Source organism: Crinia signifera, chromosome 1, assembly GCF_055691185.1.
Source record: "Crinia signifera chromosome 1, ASM5569118v1, whole genome shotgun sequence".
NCBI lineage: Eukaryota > Metazoa > Chordata > Amphibia > Anura > Myobatrachidae > Crinia > Crinia signifera.
In genome coordinates this window covers 298352065-298366765 of record NC_139217.1, presented here as the reverse complement: position 1 = coordinate 298366765, position 14701 = coordinate 298352065, and the positions used below count along the sequence as shown (strand labels likewise).

General features: G+C 40.2%; 1 protein-coding gene across 3 annotated transcripts in view; it reads right to left on the bottom strand.

The window, feature by feature from the left end:
- GLIS3 (GLIS family zinc finger 3) overlaps positions 1-13510 on the bottom strand; it is a 365408-nt gene extending 351898 nt beyond the window's left edge. For all 3 annotated transcript variants that reach the window (XR_014474469.1, XR_014474470.1, XM_083186012.1), the window contains exon 1: positions 13062-13510. The gene's annotated coding sequence lies outside the window, so the exon portion shown is untranslated. The remainder of the gene's footprint in view (positions 1-13061) is intronic.
- Between the last annotated feature and the right edge of the window lie 1191 nt (positions 13511-14701).

The following is a 14701-nucleotide window of genomic DNA, read 5'->3' as shown; positions in this document are numbered from 1 at the left end:
GTTGAATTTAAGAAGCAGATCTGTCAGCAACAACTGTATTCATAACTACGTGTGTATGTTTTAAATGGATTTAACTTGCAAGCCCCTCAGATTTAACAGTTGTAAAACACATGTAGTCATATAAGACATTAGGAAGAAACTTTTTACTGGGTTATTTATGAAAGCTTAAGAGAGATAACATTTTGAGAGATACAAGTACCAGCTTCTACATTGTACAGACAATAATGCAGATGTATTAAGATTTGGAGAGTGACAAAGTGGATGGATATAATATACCAGCCTACCAGCCCATACCTGCCATATTACAGGTTGTGTTTGAAAAACGACAGTTAATGACTGATTGGTTGGAACTTTGTCACTCGCAAAGGCTTAGCACATCTGCCTCTGAGCTGATAGTTAGGAGCTGTTTTTTTTTGGGGGGGGGGGATTTATCTCTCACAATTTTTTTCTCTATTCAAGCTCTGTAGGTAAATGCATCTAGAAGATTACATTAAGAGCACACTGACAAGTGGTAAACACAAAAAAAGAACATTTAATGATTTGAGAAACAGTACTGCAACAAGTGTGTGGTATATTATGTGGAAAGTTAGACTGTTGACATTCAGAATGTTGACAACTTTATGACAACAAGGTATGAATGTTTGCATTCAGAATGTTAAATTGTTCAGTATGTTCAGTATGTTGACATTCACATTGCCCACACCAAAATCATGTCAACGCTGCCAGAATGTTGACATTGTGAATATCAACAAATTAAATGTCGACATCTTACATATCTCCAGTGTCATAATTTCAGATTCAGCCCAATCTGCACTCAAGTGTCATCATTAAAAATCAGCCCAGTCAGCACTACAGTTCCACCACATATACCCTTGGTTCCTGTCCAATAATCTTTCACTGTTGGTTCTAGACTGATATTACTTCACCATCAGTTCAAGTCTGATAATAACACACCATTAGTTCCAGTACAATGTTTTGTCACCATCGGTTCCAGTCCAATATTACCTCACCATTGATTCTAGTCTGACACTACCTTACCATCAATTCCAGCCAGATAATATACTCACCATCTCTTTCCATTTGTTAGTTTGGTACTTGTTTCCTAGGAGGGCGCCCAGATTTCTTACGTATGCAAACGCAGTGAAATCGCATCGCATTGCATGGTACGTTTTTACCATTGTGATGTGTGCGATGCGATGCAATGCAATTTCACGCCCTCCTGTCAGTGAAAACTCCAGAGGCGCCAAGACGTCATAACCACAGCTACAGGGAGCACTATTTTAGGAGTGTGGATCGTGTCCCTGTCCCTTATATAAAGTAAGTAATTTTTTTTCCTTTTAAGGATCTGTTATCCGGCGCCTGGGTGGTGGTGGTGGGGGGGGGGGTCATGTACAGGGTGGGGATCAGGTGCTTATGTGCAGGGGGCGGCAGGGGGGATCATGTGCAGGATGTGGGTGACGTGATCATATGCAGGTGTGTTGATGATGTACAGGGGGGTATCATGTGCAGGGTGGGGGTGAGGTGATAATGTGCAGGGTGGGGGTGAGGTGATAATGTGTAGGGGGGGTGATGATGTGCAGTGAGGGGTGTAATGATGCATTTTGGGTAGCCTGTCTTTTCTATTTGTTATGCAGGGTTTGAATAATATTATTATTTTATTATTTTTTTTCTAGGAAGTTACCCCTGAGCCAGAAGCAGAGACTGGTCCTGTTATGGAAGCAGTGGCTCCTCCAGAGGAGAGTGTATCTGGACCTCCCCCAAGGAAGCCAAGGAGGAAGCAGCCCTCCCAGATGACCAGCTCTGTTCCAAGCGGCTAAGAGCATTGTTGTAAGCATGCGGAGGAAGCTCCAAAAAGACCAGTTCTGCATCTTTAAGCGGTTAGTAAATTGCGGTATATCACGCGCAGCAGACAAAAATTTGACTGATGAGTGTGACATAATGCCATGTCCTATACGCAACAGGCCATTGCCCCCACCGCCCAACTACCCACATCACCGCCATATGTACATTAGCACCCATCACATTTCATGGCATGGGTGCTTGTACAATTAAATATTGCATCGCTTCGCATTTGGTGCCATGCGATCCTATGCAATATTTCATTGTATAAGCACTCCTGTGCACTTAACATGGAAATCGCATCGCACAGCACTATACACGGTATGCGATGCGATGCGATTTTCCTACGCAGAATAGCCCACTAAGCTATTTGCTTAGTGGGCACCCTGCTAGGAAACAAGTACCATTAGTTTGGTTCCAAATGTCCCAATCTCTAGCACTAGCCCAGGTCACCCGTCGGGTGCAGGGAAAACCAAAACCTCTTGCAGGGTTCCCTAGAGAAGACCACCAACAGGGTAAGACTCCGCACCCCTGCTCTGGGTCGTCATCTCCCTTGTACATGTTAGAACCATCATCCTCAGTTTGTGAATACTCACAGGAGAAGGAACTACATCATACCTCCTATCTTCCAGAATAGTACTACTCCGGTCACTGTCAACACTGACGCAGGTCCGGAGACATACAAATACTTATTTAGGAAATACTTATCCTAAAATCATGCTTCAGCATTCTGTCTGTCGACATTCTGACAATGCCAACATTATGTCAGTGTTGACAGTCATATGAATGTTGAATGTTGACATTCTGAAAATTTCAGCATACTGAATGCACTTGCTTTCTGAATGTGATTTTCAACAAAATGACTAAATACCCTGCAGCAGAATGCAATGCAAGTAAATAAAAATAATAAAAGCAAAATGGTAAGGACACATTAAATAATGCTTTTTTAATTACATCTGACCTATTTGGGCTATTTTTGTAAAAGTTAAAAATGCATTTTAATAATTGCCAACAATTTCTAGTCTATAGCTATGCTTCCTATGTATGCTACAAACAATTAAGCTTCCACAATTATTTATTAACTTTTAGAATAGCAATATATTCAGTAGCACTTTACATTTAGAAATAAAAAGTACGCTGCAAGACTGAGTGTTGACAAACATACGAAAAGGAAAGGCCTTATTTACAAGCTATAGGAAAGTCTATAAAGTGGCTGAGGTAAGAAATGTTTTTGCAGCATGATGTAGTAAATGAATGAATAACTATGCATTCATGATGGACAGAAAACAGTTATACTTAAGATTCTATTGCAAAAAAAAAAGTTAAAACTTGTGGCCAAATGTAATAGCCTCCGTGTACGGCAGCCGTGCGGGATGTCTGAACTAGTAGGTTTTTTAAGGGGCATTCATTTACAAGGCAAAACCATGCCTTGTAAGTAATTGCCTCTTTAAAAAAACTCTGAGCTCGTCTCGCACGGCCACTGTACACGGAGGCTATTACATTTGGCCATTGCTGTGCACACTAGAATGAGAGCATTATAGATCCAGTCATCCAGTATACTGAATTTCCAATAGAATGAGCACCACGTATTGCATAAACAGTAAGTAACCAAACGTTTCAAACACTCAAATTAAAATATGTACAAAAAAAAAATATCATTCCAATATGCTGCAAATGTTCAAAGGAAAGAAATACAAAAAGTTATATTAATTTTATTTACTTCTATCCAAAATTAAATTCCTGAAACCTAGCTAAAGATAATCCACACTGACTGTTTCAACCCTGTATTATGTTCACTGTTTTCTCTATTTTTTGCACTTCTAAACCTCTGTATTATGTTCATGATTTTTATATTTCTTTCTGGAATAAAACACTGTATACATGAAATTCTCTCTGTCCTTCTCTTGCTCTTTTTTTTCTTCTTTCTTTAGACTCTGGAATGCTGAAGCTGTAATGTACTGTCACTGTAGATATAAAGATATGTAACTATTCTTAAAAATCGTGTTTCCTCAGTCATATTGAGGTTACTCTAGAATTACCCAAGTTGGTTTGGAGCATGTGTATTTACTCCACAAACTTGTTTCATGGTGCACAATCTCCAGCTCTTTTGCCTTATAGTCTAACTCCCACTGAGCATAGGTCTGCAGTACAGTATCTGGAGATATTTCTCTCTCTTTATCCATAGTATTCATAGCATCTCAGCCAAAGAATCTCTCTCTAATTCACAATCTTCAAGTTTTTCTTGTGTGGAAACATTTTATTTTTGAAACATGAGAACCAAATCTTCCATTTTTTCTTGTGTGTGTTCGGCATCATTCTGATGGGTGTGGATTATTATAGTAAGTAGGTCAACCACTATTGGTTGACAGTGAAAAGGTGGGCACAGGAAAAGGTTGACATGCACTCGGTAGACGTGGACCGAAGATTAACACAAGCTAAAGGTCAGCGTGGAAAAAGTCGATGTGAGGGTTTTTATGGGGATTTCTTTGGTGTCTACGTGGACATCTGTCGACATAGCAACCCAATTAGTGTAACATGTTCCCACGCACGCTGCTTTGCTTGGCACACATTAAAGTTCCCAATTGTTGTCCACGTGGATCGGAAAGTATGAACAAGTTATCTGAGTGAATAAAAAAGGGAAAAACTCATGTTGGCCTTTTGATGTGTTCACCATTGCCATGTCAACCTTTTGTCAATTTTGACCTAGTGCATATTGACCTCTTGCCAATAGTAGTCGACCTATTGACTGTCAACCTATTGATCAGAGGTATCTTTCTCTTGCTTTGCAAACGCACCTCATTCACAGTATATGGTAATTTAGGTAATGAAGGATGATTGCTGTTCAGTTCACTAATTAATATTCATCCTGCTTGGTTGGTATTTAGTAGACAACTGTCAAAAAAGCAAAGGTGGAGAAATTGATTAAAAGAAAAAGTGCAAGGTCATTCTTGTAAACTGACTACATGCAACTGAAACTCAAATGTAAAATGGACTAAATAGTTGTATTTAAAGATGAGAAAGGCAATATACGAAAAATGCATTGCAGTAAAAGGTTCAACTCTGCAAATATCTAATTTTAGCCACTAGTTTCCTGTCAGGAATCAATTTCTGGCTCACTGGTGTAGAAATATTCTGTGTAGATCAAGTGTTCAGACCAGCGGAAAATTCTATGTGGCTCGTTGCTCTTGCTATGGTGCAGTCCAGTCTCATCGTGTGGTTCCTGCGGTGTCCCACCAATCTCCGATGCATGGGCAATGCCATGATACTTGTGGTCAGTTGACTTAAGTCTTCCAATCCTCGCAAGCCAAATGGGATAAAAGGGAAGTTCTGGCAGACCCCAGATGCCTTGAATAATGTTGCTTACAGAGCTATGTCTTCTGGCTCCAGAACTTTGTGACTTTGCAGCATTTAATGCATTCTTGTTTAATGCATCCTTGTAACAAGCCTCAGCCAGTGCCCATGCCTGTCTGCACTCCGGCATTTGCTCTTGTAATCTTCAGAACATGGAAGGTGTGAACATCAAATGATGGCAGAAGGCTCTTTGTGCTCATTACCGGCTGGCTTCAGCATTAAAACTGCTCTAGCACATTCTGCACTGAACATTTCCTGGTTTCTGTCCAACTCAGCCAGTTGTCTTAGTCCTCACTTCTCTGACTCAAAAAGTGTGCTTGTCCTACTCTACATCATTGTGTCCACACCCAAGCCAATATTCCAAACCATTTTTCCCAGGCCGATATTCTAAGCCATTAGTTCCCAGATTAATAGTCCAAGTCATCAATTCCCAAAGTGTTACTTATAAACTGCTACCTCACCCAGCTTCTCACATGATCCTGTATCGTGTATCAAAACATCCCTAGCTACAAGCCTATGCACAAGACTCACATCAAGATTCCTAGTTTTATTTTCAAGATTTTTATTACTGTCTCACATGTGAGAGTGTCACCACTCACAGAGGAGCCTCCAGGCCTCTTGTTTCCCTGCACCCTACTCCAACATATGACACGCTGCCGTTAACTGAGCAGCAGCCACTCGCGAAACATAAATATGCAAATATTGCATGTTATTTGCATACGATTTGCATACGATTTGATCCGCAATGCGAGTTAGCACACCCCCACTATCCACGTCAGCCCGAAGCGTGGCGTGCCCAGTGAGCCCGGGAAAAGGAAGCGGTATACGTCCCCGCAACCTGTTGATACCCCCAATATCCATGTCGCGGTGGAGTTGTTTCTATAAAGTGTGGCGAGCGCATCAAACCACCGAGCCCGAAGCGTTGGCGAGGGGCAGCAGAAAACTAGCCCGTAGTGTGGCAAGTGCAGTAAGCCCCGCAAGGGGACCCGGAGTACTTGACGTGTATTCCGCGTGCGCTCGCTGCACTTCGGGCTCGTTTTTCTCGTCCGCTTGGCCCACTTCGGGCACGGAGGTTCGCTGCACTCACCACACCACCGGCGTGGATAGTTGGGTTATGAACAGGTCGGGAGGACGCGTACTGCGTGTGCTCGCCACAATTCGGGCTGACGTGGATAGTGAGGGTGTGCTAACTTGCATCGCAGATCGAATTGTATGCAAATATCACATCAATTTGCATACAGTTTGCATACACTCCGTTGGGAAGTGCCGCCGTGAAACTACACAAGTACCAAATGAAAGTAGTGATGGTTCAATGTTCCAATGGTGATGGTCAAATGTTTAAATAAAATTTTACAATTTTTTTATTAACTTTTAATAAAATCATTTGGATACATTTAAACACATGTTCTTTACCTAATTCACTCATTTAAAAGAAATAAGAACAATTCTGAGAGTTTTTTGGGGGAAATCCCAGTGAAGTGGTTAAACAAAGTTTTGAAAAGTAAATATACCCCACATTATTCAGAAATATGACCTAGACCTTACAAAACGCTATATTATTTATTCCAATATTCACCATGAACCTTGATAAGTAGAGGCTCATGGCAATCTCTGTGCTCACTATAAAGCCACGTGCCTTTACACAGTTTGGAATACTCTGCACAGCCCAATTGTCATGTTTATAGTATAGCCAAACACTATCAACTCTATTTAAGTTATACTGTAGATTTCAGGCCTGTGTAGGGTGCATATGTTGCCCATTGGCTATTATGATACTCTTTTGCCCAAGTCTGGAATCTGAAATTCTGGTAAAAAATGGTCTAAAAGTCTAAGATGTCCATTTCAAAACTGGAAAGGTGGGGAAACCGCATCAGCCCTGCTACTAAACTAATACTACAGATCAAGCGCTCCAAAAAAGGGCTATGTTTTTGTTAGGCAAATATTATTTAAAAGACAGTGTTACTTGAAATAAACCATTATAATGTTGACGTGAGCTATTCTCAGCCTTTTGTTTAAGATCAAGTGTACTATCTGTTCCCTGGGATTTTGGGGAAGCCCACTGATGAAGGATGGAGAACCACTTGATCATTTCGCTGAATATCAAGCAGCCTGAAGTCCGTGGTCCTGTGTGCCCCTGATGCCTCTCGAGCCAAGGGTGCCTAAAAAATGCACTGGTGATGGGCCACATCCTGCACTATTAATGCAAAATGCACTTCACTTTTCAGGAGGCACCATTTTTCTCTTTCTCTGGCCTTTTGGCTAGGAGGAGAACAATTTTTTATCTTCCCCGGCCTACTAAATGAGGATCATTTTTTATTTATTTGTTCATGTTTGCACTTTTGTGTTTTTCATATGTGTGTGTATGTGTGAGTCACTTGTATTATGCGGGTATTGGTGACACCATCATGGTACACCTTCTCTTCTAGTTACTTTGCCTTCTTTCTTTTGGGGACAGCTGAAATCCCATTCTCCAGCAGGAAGCTTTGGACAACCCATGGGAGAAAAAGGCAACCATGAGTCATGAGGTGGAGGAAGACCCAAAGACCCTTTCCCCCTAAGTGGCCTTTTGATGAGGATTCAAGGGGTCACACGAGCTATGGCAAGAAGAAATCCAAAGATCACATTTTTCCCTCAAGAAGAAATCCAAAGATCACATTTTTCCCTCAATAGGCCCTGAGGGGATGAGGAATAATGGGGTCCTTCTCTTTTTGAAGAGCGTCCATAGTTCCATGCTCCATGCACCACAGACTTCAGATTAAACAAAAAAAAAATGCACATTGGCCAGTGATTTGCAAAATGCGTTATATTGCATTTTTACGTGCTACAGGATGTGAGGTACCCGATTTTTAAAAAGGAGCATTCTCAGTGACGATCCATGGCCCCATCTGTGGGAGCAGAGGTCCAGAGTCCCATCTGCGATGGCGCAGCCCAATCTTAAAAATATGGGCAACCCAGAGTGATGATGAGGAGAAAAGACTGAAGACCCTTACCCTGCACATATTGGGCCTTCTTGCTTTGAAAAGGGTCCAAAGTACCATGCCCCTAGCATTTTTTTGGCAATGCACTGGGTGACATAAGACACGCACCTCAGGCTTCAAGGAAGAACAAAAAAATGACTGCTCAAATAAACAAGCACTAAAAGTTACAGCTACAGTGTAGCCTAAAACCCCCTTTGTTGCTCCAATATACCATTTATGCCAAAACACAAGGGTCTGCAAACTGATTTGTTTCAGATGAGGAAATGGTCAGAATAGGAAACAAGGTGAAGAGAGGGGCTGAGGCACAGCTGGAATAGCCCAATTATGTAGCGTGTCTGGCATGAGTTCGTAATATACATGCTTAAAACTAAGCAAAAGCGGTTAATCAGAGTGGTATGCAATTTGGGTACGGTGGCCCCTACAATTGAAAAGGCAGAACTAAATGCTCACACTGCAGTTCCCTGATTGTTCCTTCAAGGTGAATAACGAATATTTAAGTTTATGTGTGTTCAAGTGTTATACAATATGGTATTGCAAAGACATTATTTTCAAAATACTATTAGAGAAATAGCAGGCCTTTTAGTGCATTGCAAACTGACAAATTGGCAAGCAATGTTAGTTACACATAGGAATAGCATTTGTTAATTTAGTATTCTATATTACGATTAAAATATACTTATTCTGTACGCATTAGTCATAAATATTAAGTTCACTTTTTCATATTATGGTGATGACCTTTTTTAAAAAATAACATGTCCATTAGATAAATCACAAATGATTGTCACATTTATTCAAATGTTCAACTTATTTGAATAAATGTGACAATATGCACCTGGTTTTATGCTGAAAGCAGGCCCTAGAACACAGTATTTCTGCACATAATCAGATGTAAATGGCACAAAATGCCTGGGAATCAAACACTAACACCAATAAATCAACACCTACGAAATGGAACTTTCATTAAAAACTTGTATGGCGGCTTCAAACTCTTGCCACTACTGTAAATTACTTTTCTTAATACATGAATATTACGTTATTTTAACAGATACAACTGTTCACAGATCATTCATTACAGATTTTCAACTATTAATAATGTATTTCCCCTTTAACACTTACAGACGAAACACATGGGCACTTTAATGAAGTGCTCAGAGCAGGTTTAACATGCATCAACAAAGCCTAGTAAACACTCCCTGAATATTTCTTCCTGAAAATAATGTAAGCACACAGAGGTGTAAAAACACATGCTTTATGGCCAGCGTTCATGTTGTGCCAATTTTCATACTGACTATTACATTTGTAAATGTGAATAAAATAAGGACAATTTTACTGGTTATACTTTGTACGGCATTGTGATTTATGCAATTTTACTCATACACACTCTTTTGTCTAGATAGATAGATAGATAGATAGATAGATAGATAGATAGATAGATAGATAGATAGATAGATAGATAGAGATCATTTGTCACTTTTCTTTTTTTTAAAGGGCCATGTGCTGAACTGTCAGTGGATAGAACAGAACTGGTCTCATATACAATAAACTTGCTCTGTGTCAGGTATATTACAAGTCACAAAGTTTTCCATGGCATTTATAAAACCCCTTGGAATGTGATATCATTCTTTACACCAGACAAGTGGGTACAATCACTAAAGCTTCTAAATAGACAAGCGTAATTGTTACCCTAAGCAACAGTTTGGGGGAGGGGGGGGGGCGCCTTGCAGGGGACAGCCGTTAGCTATCATCCATCCCGTTGTACTGTGGGGGGGTAACGTTTTTAGGTGACTACCTGTGCCAATGTAACTTGCTGATGGAATCAATACTTTCTGTACATTGTGCTACAGTGCCAGCTGTCCAGCCTAAAGCCACAGTCTCCTACACATGTTACAACTAGGGCACCTGGAACATTTAATCAGGCCCTGCCAAGCAACCTATCATATTTTATCTAGGATGCAACAGAGCAATGATGGGTAGAGTCTGGTTTCTATAGGCAACACCACAACTTTTCATTTTCAGAATTTGCTGTAAATCTACCTCATGAAATCAATTTCTAGTCCACAGTGGCTTTAATAGTCCAATAGTTACTTTACTGGGTACAGTAATATTACTATATTCACCTATACTATATAAGGATTTTAAAATGCTGTTGAAAAATCCCTAATGTTGCCAATAATGTATCCTGACGCACTTGCTGAGAATTATTGCACTAGTTCTTCACCCTCTTTGAATGCTCATAGCACAGTACTAAGAAACAATAGTAACCCATTGGTGATTGTTGTAAGTAAGGGCTGTACGTGCGAGACTGACACTGCAGACAAGGCAATGGTACATTCCACAAGCCTAATTTTATGTAAATTTCAGTGTCAGGTAGAATTTCACTCTTTCGACTAGCACATACGTGCTTATAGTTTACAACTCAGTTCTCCATAGTACTTGAAGTTCTAAAAATAGACCTATTTAAAGATACATAGAGGTGGTAGGAAAGAGAAACTCTGTTCACTGTGAATTTAGATACATATACTACTGTGAAGACTGCACATCAGCTCCCCAAATGACATGACAAATGGCACTAAATAAATATTTGTAAAACAAATGCCAGTACTGAGTGTCCAGGCAATAATATAGTCATTTCTACAGCTCAGAGAAGACTGTCAGTTAAGTGAGTAACTGAGACGTAAACTGACCACAATTACTTTAGCCTGCAATCCCTCTGAGAGTAGGGATTCATGCTTTCCAAACCACGCTGGAAACAGTTCAAAAAGTCCATGTAATTTCTGGGACTGTAGAACAAGTACAGCGCAAAGTCTCCTGAAAAACGAGCCATCTGGCACCAATAACAACTTAGTAAAGTTTTCATGGCTTACTGACAAAAAAATACATCTTGTGAATTGGTTTCTTCAGTAATTAAACCATGGTGCACATACAAACAAATTCTGTGAAGTTTACCCTGCAGGATCATATCCTATCAGTGTTTGGCACACATCAGGAAACTTTTATTGCATTTGATCCATGTCTTTAACTAATATAAATATGTGGATGGAATAGTATTATCCTTTATCACCGCTTATGTCACTAGACATTTTTTGTATGTATATTTTACCAATGTGGTACAGGAAACAAATGCATTGTGTGATAGATATATAGATAGACAGATAGATAGATAGATAGATAGATAGACAGACAGACAGACAGACAGACAGACAGACAGACAGACAGACAGATAGATAGATAGATAGATAGATAGATAGATTTTCACTGTATGATTTGATGAAATAGGAAATATTAAGAGACTATTAGACTTGTATGTTCTCATGCACATGTACAATATGTGTTTTGTATGCATGATAGATATACTAGTATGTGTATGTATACTATATATGTGTGTGTTTATAGAGAGATAAAAAAAGGATAAACAAAATAACACATACATGTGCCCCTATAGCAGAGAGATTGAAAGGTTATAAATTAATGTACACATTAATGTACACATATATATATATATATATATATATATGTACACACACACACACACACATATATATTTATACGTATAGTTTAATTATATGTGAATATACACTCACACATATCAAAATGGATAAAAATAAGTATAAGGTACAAAATATAATCAGTAAATCCCATGAAAATATTTAAACACAAAAAAGTATACAAGATCAATCTCACAAATTATCACAGAAAACAAACTGACATATTTCTCAAAGTACAGCATGTACAATAAATTTCTATAATAAAAGTTTTATAAGTCTGTATAGTGACATTTGAATGACAATAATGTCTCTACCAAACTAATGTGTAAATACTGTAGCAATTATGAAAACAGGCTATGAACTTTGAAAACATATTCGTAATCGTTACATTAAACAGAAACTTTTAAATCTTAAAGCTACTTCCGTTTCTGTATTATGGTACACAAAGCGGTCAGCTACTGACATTTAAAAATACATATGGTACAATGAAAGGGAAAATAATATATTAGTGCAGAAAAACAACCTTTATAAAACTACAAAGAAGCCCCAATTATGTAACCTCTCCATCTTGGCCACTTACCTACACTTTTTGTAATTAGAAAGTATCTGTCAACAGTACAACCAAACAGGCCAAGTTTATTGTTTATATATATATATATATATATATATATATATATATATATATATATATATATATATATATATATATATATATATATATATAATTATTATTATTATTAATATTATTATTAATAATGAATAAAATAAATCACATGTAAAACTTTTGCGAATATTTATAACATTCTGTGTATTCTATTCTACTCTAAATTTTCATTTATGATTGAACTAATCAGCAGACTAATATTATTTAGTGTTATTAATTGTACAGTATCATAATTTTCCAGAGAATATTGAATCAATCACACCAATCCTTGTCCAATCGGATCTTACAATCTAAATTCCGTACCATATACTGTAGGTAACCATTTTTCCAAAAACCAATGAACCTACCTAGATACCAATATACTATTTAGACTATATTGCACTACATACAGTAAATTAAGCATATTGAAACTATTAAGCAGGGCCTTCATCACTTTTTTTTATAGGACTGTACCTACAGTATTTGTGCCATTGTAGGAACAGAGGGAATACAATATAGTGCTTTGGAACATAATGGCATTATATAAAATAACTATATATCATAATCTGGTTGTCTGGGGTACTTGTCATTTCAGAGTCATATCTGTACATACCTGTGGTACATTATGTACACTAAATGTAGCTGTAATATACGTAATTACCAGTGTACATATGTTAACAATCTAAGAATATTATTAAATAAATTGCAGAATGCACCGGACTTCGGGAACTTTGTTACACAATTATTACAGTAGGATTTACTTACCATGTAGCACGGATTTCTAGCACAGCACCCAAAGCGCATCTTCCTCCCCAGAGTGTGAGCACAGATATATGGGACAGGTTTTATTGTCTCTCCAAGTAACAGCAGCAAGTATCACACACACAGTACTAAGCCTGGGCAGCCTGCCCCGGCCCCGCAAGTGTCACTGCCCCCGGGACGTGGGTCAGTCAGCCCCAGGGAGGGAGAGCTCTGCCGCCTGATGCTACAGTAGGTGCCAGCAGCAGCAGCAGCAGTGTGAGCAGCTGATGTACAGTATAGTAGCCCAGCGCTCCCTCCTGTCAGCCGCTGCACTCACTAGCTGCCGGGGTCAGTGTGCTAGCTACAGGCGGCATGCTCTGGCACTGGCTGGCGGGGCTATATGTGACCGCTCCGAGTGAGGGTGCTCTCTGTACCGCCGCCGCCGCTATGCCCCGGGCAGTGAGAGCAGTCAGATTAGGTATAGAGGAGCCGGGCTGTGAGCATGGGAGCGGGGCGGGGGAAGGTGAGAAAGGGGAGGTGGGAGGCACCACAGGTCACCGAGTCACTGATTGGCGCTAACTGCGGCTCTGTCCCGCTGCAGCGCAGTCCCGGTGTACAGCAGCTGGGAGCAACAGGACTTGCCGGTCCCTATGCTTCCACACGCTGGTAACACGGGTGACTCTGCTCACACGTGTGTGTTATGTACATAACGCGCAATGCATGTGAGTAACGCGGGGAGTAACGGCAGCAAGGAAGTGACTGCTCTGCCCCTGACTCATTCGCTGCCAGCTGTGCTCGCTGTGATACATCATGGCACAGGGCTGAGGAGTGAGGCGGGTAGCGGAGAGTCAGTCAGACAGACATTTGTTTACTAGATAACATACCTCCCAACATGACCCTCTCCAGGAGGGACACATTGCTCTGCTCCTGCACTTCCCTCTTGATGTATGATTACCATCACCTGTGTTGAAACACCTTTCTCCTTATTTAACCTGCTTAACACAGGTGATGGTAATCATACATTAAGAGGAAAGTGCAGGAGCAGAGCATTGTGTCCCTCCTGGCATGGATCATGTTGGAAGGTATGAGATAATTTTCATCTCTATTTGTATTAAGTTAATGCATTGGGGCATGTATCTGTTAAAGAAAATGGTACTTGTTTAGTTTCACAGTGGCAGCTCTACGCTACACTGAAAACTAAGCTTAGTTGTAAGCGTAGCCGGCGCTGTGAAACTAAACAATGGCTTCCCCCGCTCCCGGCTGTGTGCCGCCTGGCGCATCTCCCCCCGCTCTGGGCTGCCGGCTGTGTGCGCGTTGCTGCTCCCAGCCATTAACAGGCAGGTGCGCATAGTGACAGCCGCCAGCAGCAGCTTACTTCTTTAGTTTCAGGGCTACAGTTACGTAGTGCTGTTTTGAGAATACCAATACAGCGCACTATGCTGCCTACATATACTACATAACTGCTTCAGTAGCCCTGAAACTACACAATGGTTAATATCCCCACTATCCACGTCATACCCCCAGGGTCCACGTCGGCGTGGAGTTGATTTTATAAAGTTTGGCGAGTGCAGCCAGCCACCGAGCCCGAAGCGTGGTCCTCACTGTCAAGGTAAGTAATGGTGAATACCAACAGCTGCACTAATTCACAACTATCAGTGTGGTCA